Source organism: Choloepus didactylus, chromosome X (assembly GCF_015220235.1).
Source record: "Choloepus didactylus isolate mChoDid1 chromosome X, mChoDid1.pri, whole genome shotgun sequence".
Lineage (NCBI taxonomy): Eukaryota > Metazoa > Chordata > Mammalia > Pilosa > Megalonychidae > Choloepus > Choloepus didactylus.
Window position 1 is genome coordinate 87,104,244 of NC_051334.1, and position 11,753 is coordinate 87,115,996.

The window sequence follows — 11,753 nt, forward strand, 5'->3', positions numbered from 1 at the left end:
GCATCTCCAAATGTCCTTCTGTACACAACTCCAGGCATCTCTAAGCATCTCTAAGTATCAGCAGCATCTGGGCCTGGAGCTCTTTTCAAAGACTCCAGTAAACTAATCAAGACCCACCCTGAATGGGTGGGGTCAAATCTCCATGGAAACATTCAATCAAGTGGTCACACCCTTATCAAAAAGATTAATCAATCTGCCCCCAAATGATTGCATTACAGAATATGGCTTTTTTCTGGGGGACATAATATATACAAACTGGCACATTCAATCCCTTGGACCCCAAAAAGACATATTCTTTCCAAATAAAAAATACATCCATCCCATCACAATATCACAAAAACTTAAATCAGTTCAGTAACTATAGGTAAGTAAAAGATCTTATCAAAATCAATTGTAAGCATGGTCTGTCCTAAGGCAAAATTCCCCTCTAGCTGTGGACCTGTGAAACTTAGAACAAGTTATCTGCTTGATATATTGCTTTGTATGTTGATACAAAGGAGGGACAGTCAGAGGATAAACACTCCTATTGCCATAGGGAGAAATTGAAAGGAAAATAGGGTTCACAGTAACAAAACAGTTCCAAACCTGCAGGGAAACTCCATTAGATTTCAAAGTCTGAGTGTTATTTATAGAATGACATTTTTCCTTGGGGCTTCAGAGAGCAGTTCAACCCTTTCCAAGGGCCTTCATGGAAGTCCTTTCCTCTCCAAATGCTGGGGTAAGTGCTCCAACATATCCACACACTGGGGAGACCACCTTATTCTTGGCCCTACCCTCCTCAAACATCAGGGCAACGTTCAGATTCTGCCTTTCCATGGCAAAGGCTCTCTGCTCTCCAAACAGTGGGGTGGTGGTCAGGCTCTCTCCAATCCCTGGAAAATGTGCTCTACCTTCTCTGAGGCCTGGGGTGGCAGCACTCTTCCTGAGCATAGAGGCAGAAGGCCCACCCTTTTACCTTGGGATAAACCAGCCCTTTTCATGTGCAGGGGCTGCTTTGCTCTACTTGCCCAAGACTTCTTGACCCCAGACCTCAATTTCCATGGTTCTTTCTTTGAAGAAATTTTTCCTTCAATTTGTTCCTTCTCTGTCCCCTCCAGTCCAGACTGGCAGTGGCTCTGTCTATACAGCTCTTGCAAAAAAGTTTTTGGCTTGCCATGCAGCTTACAGGGGTCAAAACTGTCAGATAATAGAACTTTCCACAAATCTTTTCTGGGTAACTCCAGCTCCAATCCTGACTTGTACTGAATTGGCTGGCTGGTTCCAGGTTTCATTAAATCATCACATGGGGCTATAGCCTTTGGAGTTTCACTTTCTGGATGCCCAGAACGTTCCAGACCATCAATTTCTGTTTTCTTTGAACCTGAGTTCATTTATCAGCTTATCTCTTTCCTCTCACATTTTATTATAAGTTGTGATAGCTGGATAAGTAGAAAATATTCAATATAATTCCTTAGCTGGAAAATGCTTAGTATAGTCTTCAATAGCCAATAGAGAAAAAAAAATCTGTTTATTAAGATCACTTCACTCAAGCAGTCTTGAGTTATTCTAAGCATAAAAAGCCCTTGTTAAAATAACTTTCTGTTTCTCTAATCTCAACAACAAAAAACTTATTCTCTGTTCCCAGGAATTTTCCCATGATTGCCTGCAGTAGGATATGAGGGATGTAACCATATAGTCTCATAATCAATACCTTTTGAACAACAAGGCTGAATGAGGGGAGAACTTCAACATAACAGGAGATTCTGACCAAATGCTTTCTCTCATCTATTTTTTTCCCTTCTGCTTTCTTCTGGATTCTGGCCACTTCTTTGTATTGGGTTATAAAAGCCCAAACAACTCTTCTCACTTTGATCTGGTCTTGGAAAGCTTCTTTTCCCTCCAGTTTCTTATTGATGCATCTTCAATAAACTCACCTTCTCACAAAAGCAGAGACTTGTCTCTCTGTTTGATGCAGGATCAGGTGGGCCTGACTATTTAGAACTGCATTTTCTGATGGTATCAATTTGGTGACCATGAAGGGATGCCTGCTGCCTTTAGTGCAGCCCTGATCCATGTCTCTTTAGCTGTGAGGCTCCCCTGGACCACTCAGCTCTGTGCCTAGCAGCTGACTGGGAATTTTTCCTGGAGGACTGGGACTGAAGGGGCCCAGTGGAGTTGCCTGCTATGGATGGACACCAGGTGCATCTGGCTGAATGTGATTTTGCAATTGAGATTTTCCCTGTGCTGGCTAAGTGTGTGATCTTTTGTTTGTTGTGTTCAATTTGCTTTCATTTCAATTGGCCTATTGTGTGAAAAGACTAATTGAGTTGATCCAGGGTCATGCATGCTGACTCGGTGGGTCGAGCCCCACTATCCATGACCCCGGATTTGTGGTTCTCCCTTTGAATTTTGTATAGTTTGCACAATTTGCATTTGTGTGGGGAACCAGTTGTATTTGAGGTGCTCCTACTCTGATGTTCTGCCTTTGTGATTTCTATTGGTATTGCTCAGCCATGGAAAACTCTCAAAGTGTGCTGGCTACATCTCCCTTGGGAACTATTCTTAATAATTGGCCTGAATTTGAGGAGTGTCATTTAAAAAATTGTTAGTATATTATTGCAACTCTCTGTGGCCACAATATAAATTAAGTAAAGGGGAAGAATGGCCAGAAGATGGTATTCTGACCTTAAGGTAATTATCCAATTAAAAATGTATTACAAGAACAAAAGATTATGAAATTTAATAAAAATAACAGATGAGCTGCAGCTGCAGTCAGCTGGCCATTATGTGTGGTTCAGCTAGCTATAGCAAACTGTCTCAAGGAAGACAGAGAAATCTGCAAGTTAAAGGAAAAATTACAGTTAAAAAATACAAGGACTTCCACTTCTACTTTAATATCAGGCCTTCCAGAGCAATTAGATAAGAGAAATAATGATATACAAGTGCTGGCCTGTAAGTTTCTAAAATTAAGAAGTCAGAAAAAGTACCTGGCCAAAAGGGTCCTTCAAAAAACCTAAAATCACTGGGAGAACATCAAAAGGTAACTGACACAATTTAAAAATTAGCAAAAGTGCAAATTGTCAAACCAGTGTCACAGGATAATATCTCTACTGAGAAGTCTAATAATGAGAATGCTGACTCCTTCTCTCTATAGGGATCATACAGCTGAGGAGCCTTGCTGCTCTCATATACCACCTAATGCTTTCTGCTCTGATGAAGAGCCAGTTATTCCTTCTGATATAAAAGCATATGTAACAGAATTTTACCCCAAAACACTCAACTACAATTTCCAAATAATAGAAAGTGAAAAGCCTTACTATAATAACTGGGACAGAGGATTCATATCCTTCAAGTCCTATATTATAAGATTGTACTACAGGAGAAGCTAAACCATTAAAAGCTGTGAATATTTTTATAAAAGCCAAAAGCCCCTCTCAACCTTCTTAGATAATGATAACATGTGACCATCTTGTCCTCTGTAAAAAAGGAAATGGAATAGGGCTGTAGCTGCTACTTTAATCGTAAATAAATCATAAGTAATGAACAAGGCTGAATATGGTTTTGATCAAATGTATACTTATCAACATGATGCAATGGTTAAACTAGTTAAAATGAAATATAAAAACTATAATAATAAGTTAGATATAAGTAATAGTAATTTTTCTTCTAAATTTTAGTTTTGATATAAGTAAAAAGTGTGTTATAATGCTCTTACAGAAATCATAGCTTAATTAGTAGAAATATTTTCAGTAAAGTTTTGCAGACATTCAAGGTTAAGTTTGACTCTCTGATAACACTATAAATACCCTCCTTTATTTTTGACTCACCCATGGTTCCCTACCTGTTTCATAACCAGTGGTTTAAACATATAGACTGTAACTTGATTAAATGTGTCTTAATCAAGGCTCTATAAATACTCTATAACTTAAACAGGAAGGATCTTCTGATCTCATATTCAACTACATCCTGAAGGGATGCATCTTCAGTAAGCTCACCTTCTCATCAAAGCAAAGAGAATTGTTTCTCTGTGTATGTGGGATCAGGCAGGCCTGGCTATTTAGAACTGTTTTCTGATGGTATCAGCTGCAAGGAGAAACCAGGCTGCATTTTCAATATTTAGCTTGGAGATCTTTTCAGCTAAGTATTCCAAGTCATTGCTTTTGAATTCTGCCTTCCATCCAGCACCAGGACTCAATCTTGACAAATTCTCTGATACTTTAAAACAAGTCTCACCTTTCTTCCAGTTGGCAATGACACAGTCAACATTTCTGCTTAAGGCCTCATCAGAAGTATCTTTAGAGTCCACATTTCTACTTCAAAGCAATCTAGGCCTTTTCTACCAAGCTCCTCACAGTTCTTCCAAAATCTTCCCCTTATCCATTTAAAAAGCCATTCCAACATGTTTGGTATTTGCAAACTCAGCAGCAGCTCACCTCTCTGGTACCAAAATCAGTTCCAGTTAGCTATAGCTGCCATTATGCAAAATACCAGAAATGGATTGGCATCTCCAGTGTCTCCAAGCATCTGCTTTCAATGGCCATCTCCAAGTATCTCTCTCAGCTGTTCATCTGTTTCTTCCTCTCTTAGCTCCTGTACATCCTTTGCTTAGCATCTCCAAAGGTCCTTCTGTACACAACTCCAAGCATCTTTAAACTTCTCTAAGCATCAGCAGCATCTGGGCCTCAAGCTGTTTTTAAAGGACTCCAGTAAACTAATCAAGACACATTCTGAATGAGTGGGGCCAGATCTCCATGGAAACATTCAATCAAGTCATCACATCCTAATCAAAAAATTAATCGGCATTCTGGAAGATGGCAGATTAGGAGAGACAGGGCAAAAAAAGTCTCCATGAAAAATACTAGATAAAAGACAGAAAGTTTCCTGAGCACCAGTTCCAGTGAGGCACCAGCTGGTAAGGTCTGCTAGATCTGTGGGGACTGTGCACTTGCTGAAATGAGGAGACTGCATTCCTAAATGAGTGAGTGAGCCTGTTGGAGAAGTGGCAGCCATGCCACAGTCTGGGGAAACTGGGGGTTGGCATTTGGAGTCAGACTAGTTTTAAAAACCCAAAGCAGCTGCAGATCTGGCAGTGAGAGCTGCACAGTGAGGAGTGTGGGAGCTACTTCCCCACAACCCATGGTCATGCCATAATATCTGGTGTTGATAGCCTTTCACATACCTACAGCTAATTGTCTCAGAGCTAGGAAGGGGGAGGTCAGTGAAAAAGGGGAAAATAACCACACCCCTTACAGCCATCTTCCCAGCAGGCTGGGAATGCTCCTGCCTGGCACCTGGCACCACAGCCCAGAGCTGTGTTGCACAATCCAGCATGAAGGGAAGTGTGTCCAGCAACATGCATGCACATCCCAATAGCTGGCATGGATGATAGTCTTTTGCACACATGCAGCTAATTGTCTCAGAGCCAGGAAGGTGGAGGTCAGCAAAAAAGGAGAAAATAACCACACCCCATACAGTCATCTTCCCAAGGGGCTAGGAATGCTCCTGCCCAGCACCTGGTACCACAGCCCAGAGCTGTGGTGCACAACCCAGCATGGTGGGAAGTCTTTCCAGGAACACACACACATGCTCCAATAGCTGGTGTGGACAATAGCCTTTTGCACACCTGCAGTTGATTGTATCAGAGCTGGAAAGCAGAGGTCAGCAAAAAAGGGGAAAATAACCATGCCTCATACAGCCATCTTCCTGGCGGGCTGGGAATGCTCCTGCCTGGAATCTGGCATGGCAACCCAGAGCTGTGCTGCACAACCCAGTGTGGCAGAATGTTTCCAGCAATAAGCGCACACACCCCAAAAGCTGGCATGGACAATAGCCTTTGACACACCCACAGCTAATTGTCCCAGAGCTAGGAAGGTGGAGATGTGTGTAAAGGGGGAAATCACCATGCCCCATACAGCCATCCTTTCAGCCAACCAGAAATTCCCTTGGGGAGCTGTGCTCACATGTGATGTAGCACAGTCTTCCATCAGCAGAGGCCCTATGAGGGCATGGCTTGGAAGAGGGACCCACTTGGAAGTCCCAGGAACCATACACGAATATCAAGGACTTGTGCTTCAGTGGCAGAGACAAATTGTGGTGAGACTGAACTGAAGGTTTAGACTCCTGCAAAAGCTTGAAATCTCCAGGAACACATGGGAGATTTGATTATTAAAGCCACCCTCCCTTTTGCTCAGACATACCCCCTGCATTCATGGAGGACAGCACCAACTACACATGGAAACTTGGTGCACCAATTGGATCCCCACAAGATTCAGACCCCCACTCACTACACAGTTGGGGAGAACTGGACTGAGAGGAATAGGTGGCTTATGGATGCCACCAGCTGGTTAGTTAGAGAACATGTACCACACCAAGATGTAGATGTGACAAATTAGGGATAATTGTTCTAATAAGCCTACATATCCTAAAAGAACCCTATCAAGTTAAGCAAATGCCAAGAGGCCAAAAACAACAGAAAATTTTAAAGCATATGAAGAAACCAGATGATATGGATAACCCAAACTCAAACACCCAAATCAAAAGATCAGAGGAGGCACAGTACTTGGAACAATGAATCAAATAACTAAAGACAAACAATGAGAGCATGGCACAGAATATAAAGAACATGAAGAAGACCCTAGAAGAGCATAAAGAAGAAATTGCAAGAGTAAATAGAAAAATAGATGATTTTATGGAAATAAAAGAAACTGTTGACCAAATTAAAAAGATTCTGGATACTCACAGTACCAGATTAGATGATGCTGAACAGTGAACCAGTGACCTTGAAGAAGACAGAATGGAAAGTGAAAGAACAAAAGAAAGAATGGGGAAAATATTGAAAAAATTGAAACTGACCTCAGGGATATGATGGACAATATAAAATGTCCACATATAAGAGTCATTGGTGTTCCAGAAGGGGAAGAGAAAGGTAAAGGTCTAGGAAGAGTATTCAAAGAAATTGTTAAGGAAAACATCCCAAACCTCCTGGAAAACATAAATACACAAAACATAAATGCCTACAGAACTCCGAACAGAATAAATCCATATAAACTCACTCTGAGACATATTCTGAGCAGATTATCAAATGCTGAAGAGATGGAGCAAGTTCTGGAAGCAGCAAGAGAAAAGCAATTCACCACATACAAAGGAAACAGCGTAAGATTAAGTAGTGACTACTCAGTGGCCACCATGGAGGTGAGAAGGCAGTGGAATGACATATTTAAAATCCTAAAAGAGAAAAATTGCCAACCAACAATTCTTTTCCAGAAAAACTCTACTTCACATTTGAGGGAGAGCTTAAATTTTTCACAAACAAACAAATGCTGAGAGAATTTGCTAGGAAGGGGCCTGCCCTACTTGAGGTACTAAAGGGAGCACCACTGAGAGAGAAACAAAGAAAGGAGAGAGAAATATGGAGAAAGGTTAGTACTAAAGAGATTCAGTATGGGTATGTAAAAGGACATTAAGGGAGAGGAGGAAAAATATATGACAAACATAAACCAAAGGATAGGATGGCTGCTTCAAGAAATGCCTTCCTGTTTATAATGTTGAATGTAAATGGATTAAACTCCCCAGTTAAAAGATATAGATTCAAAGAATGGATCAAAAAAATGAACCATCAATATGCTGCATACAAGAGATTCATCTTAGACACAGGGACACAAAGAAATTGAAAGTGAAAGGATGGAAAAAATATTTCATGCCATCTACAGCCAAAAGAAAGCAGGAGTAGCAATGTTAATCTCAGATAAAATAGATTTTAAGTGCAAGGATGTTATGAGAGGCAAAGAAGGCCACTACATACTAATAAAAGGTAAAATTCAAAAAGAAGAAATAACAATCATAAATGTTTACGCACCCAGTCAAGGTGTCCCAAAATACATGAGACAAATGTTGGCAAAACTAAAGGAAGCAATTGATGTTTCCACAATAATTGTGGGAGACTTCAACACATCACTCTCTCCTATAGATAGATCAACCAGACAGGAGATGAATAAGGCAATTGAAAACCTCAACAATCTGATAAATGAATTTGAATTAACAGACATATATAGCATATTACATCCCAAATCACCAGGATACACATTCTTCTCTAGTGCTCACAGAACTTTCTCCAGAATAGATCATGTGCTGGGACATAAAAGAAGCCTCAATAAATTTAAAAAAATTAAAATTATTCAAAGCACATTCTTGACCACAATGGAATACATCAGAGACTTAGAAAATTCAAAACACCTGGAGATTAAACAACATATTCCTAAACAATCAGTGGGTTAAAGAAGAAATAGCAAGAGAAATGGCTAAATATATAGAGACAAATGAAAACTAGAACTCAACATATCAAAACCTATGGGATGCAGCAAAAGTGGTACTGAGGGGGAAATTTATAGATTTAAATACATACATTAAAAAGGAAGAGAGAGTTAAAATCAAAGAAATCATGGAGCAACTGAAGAAGCTAGCAAATGAAGAGCAAACTAATCCTAAACCAAATAGAAGAAAAAAAATAACAAGAATTAAAGCAGAAATAAATGATGTAGAGAACAAAAATAATAGAATAAATAACACTAAAAGTTGGTTCCTTGAGAAGATCAACAAGATTGACAAGCCCCTAGCTAGACTAACAAAATAAAAAAGAGAAAAGACCCAAATAAAAAAAAATAATGAATGAGGGAGGCGACATTACTGCGGCTCCTGAAGAAATAAAAAAAATTATAAGAGGATATTCTGGACAACTTTATGCCAAAAAACTAGATAATGTAGAGGAAATGGTTAATTTCCTGGAAACATATGAACAACCTACACTGACCAGAGAAGAAACAGATCTTAACCAACCAATCACAAGCAAAGAGATCCAGTCTGTCATCAAAAAACTTCCCACAAATAAATGCCTAGGACATTTCACAGGGGTGTTCTACCAAACTTTCCAAAAAGAACTGAAACCAATTGTTCTAGTTTGCTAATCCTGCCAAAATGCAAAACACCAGAGATGGATTGGCTTTTATAAAAGGGGGTTTATTTGGTTACACAGTTACAGTCTTAAGGCCATAAGGTGTCCAAGGTAACACATCAGCAATCGGGTACCTTCATTGGAGGATGGCCAATGGTGTCTGGAAAACCTCTGTTAGCTGGGAAGGCACATGGCTGGCATCTGCTCCAAAGTTCTGGTTTCAAAATGGCTTTCTCCTGGGACGTTCCTCTCTAGGCTGCAGTTCCTCAAAAATATCACTCTTAGTTGCACTTGGGATATTTGTGCTCTCTCAGCTTCTCCAGAGCAAGAGTTTGCTTTTAATGGCCATCTTCAAACTGTCTCTCATCTGCAGCTCTTGTGCTTTCTTCCAAGTGTCCCTCTTGGCTGTAGCTCCTCTTCAAAATGTCACTCACAGCTGCCCTGAGTTCCTCTGTCCATCAGCTCATTTATATGGCTCCAGTGACTCAAGTTAGACCCACCACAAATGGGTGGAGCAACACCTCCATGGAAATTATCCAATCAGAGTCATCACCCACAGCTGGGTGGGACACATTCCAAAGAAACACTCAAAGAATTACAATCTAATCAACACTGATAAAGTCTGCCCACACAAGATTACATCAAAGATAATGGTGTTTTGGGGAAGATAATACATTCAAACTGGCACACCAATCTTACTTAAACTCTTTTAAAATGTTGACGAAAATGGAATACAACCTAACACATTTATGAAGCTAACATCAATCTAATGCCAAAACAAGGCAAAGATGCTACAAGAAAGGAAATGTACAGGCCAATTGCCCTAATGAATATAGATGCAAAAATTATCAACAAAATATTTGAAGATTGAATCCAAAGGCGCATTAAAAAAATCATACACCATGACCAAGTGGAGTTCATTCCAGGCATGCAAGGATGGTTCAACATAAGAAAATCCATCAATGTATTACAGCACATTAACAAATCAAAAGAGAAAAATCAAATGATCATCCCAATAGATGCTGAGAAAACATTCAACAAATCCAACATCCCTTCTTGATAAAAAGATTTCACAAAGTAGGTATTGAAGGAAACTTCCTCAATATGATAAAGAGCATATATGAAAAACCCACAGTACTCAATGACAAGAGACTGAAAGCCTTCCCTCTAAGATCAGGAATGAGACAAGGATGCCTGTTATCACCAGTGTTATTCAACTTTGTGCTAGAAGTGCTAGCCAGGGCATCCGGCAAGACAAAGAAATAAAATGCATCCAAATTGGAAAGAAAGAAGTAAAACTGTCATTATTTGAAGATGATATGGTCTTATATGTGGAAAACCCTGAGAAATCAACAACACACACACTAGAGCTAATGAACAAATTTAGCAAATAGCAGGATATAAGATTAATGCACATATGTCAGTAATGTCTCTATACATTAGAAATGACCAAAGTGAAGAGACACTCAAGAAAAAGACACCATTTTCAGCAGCAACTAAAAAAATCAAGCACCTAGGAATAAACTTAACCAAAGATGTAAAAGACCTATACAAATAAAACTACATAACTCTATGAAAAGAAATAAAAAGGGACCTTAATAGATGGAAAAATACTGCGTTTTCATGGATAGGAAGGCTAAATGTCATTAAGATGTCAATTCTACCCAAACTCATTTACAGATTCAATGCAATTCCAATCAAAATTCCAACAACCTACTTTGCAGACTTGGAAAAGCTAGTTATCCAATTTATTTGGAAAGGGAAGATGCCTCAAATTGGTAAGAACTCTCTTAAAAAGAAAAATGAAGCAGGAGGACTTATACTCCCTGACTTTGCAGCTTATTATAAAGCCATGGTAGTCAAAACAGGATGGTACTGGCACAAAGATAGACATATTGATCAATGGAATTGAATTGAGCATTTGGAGATAGAGCCTCAGATCTAGTCGACTGATCTTTGATAAGTCCCCCAAAGCCACTGAACTGGGACAAAACAATTTTTTCAACAAATGGGGCTGGGAGTGTTGGATATCCATATCCAAAGGAATGAAAGGGGACCCCTACCTCACACCCTACACAAAAATTAACTCAAAATAGATTAAAGATCTCAACATAAGAGACAGTACCATTAAACTCCCAGAAGATAAGGTAGGGAAACATCTTCAAGACCTGGTATTAGGCAGTCACTTCCTAGACCTTACACCCAAAGCACAAGCAACAAAAGAAAAAAATAGATAAATGGGAACTCCTCAAACTTAGGAGTTTCTGTACCTCAAAGGAATTTGTCAAAAAGGTGAAGAGGCAGCCAACTCAATGGGAAAAAATTTTTGGAAACCATGTATCTGATAAAAGACTGATATCTTGCATATATAAAGAAATCCTACAACTCAATGACAATAGTACAGACAGCCCAATTTTAAAATGGGCAAAAGTTATGAAAAGACAGTTCTCTGAAGAGGAAATATAAATGGCCAAGAAACACATGAAAAAATGTGCAGCTTCAGTAGCTATTAGAGATATGAAAATTAAGACCACAATGAGATATCATCTTAAACCAATTAGATTGGCTGCCATTAAACATACAGGAAACTACAAATACTGGAGAGGATGTGGAGAAATTGGAACTCCTATTCATTGTTGGTGGGACTGTATAATGGTTCAGCCACTCTAGAAGACAGTCTGACAGCTCCTTAGAAAACTAGATATAGAGCTACCCTTAGATCCAACAATTGCACTTCTCAGTATATACCCAGAAGATCTGAAATTGCCAAAAAATGGAAACAACCCAAATGTCTTTCAACATATGAGTGGATAAATAAAATGTGGTA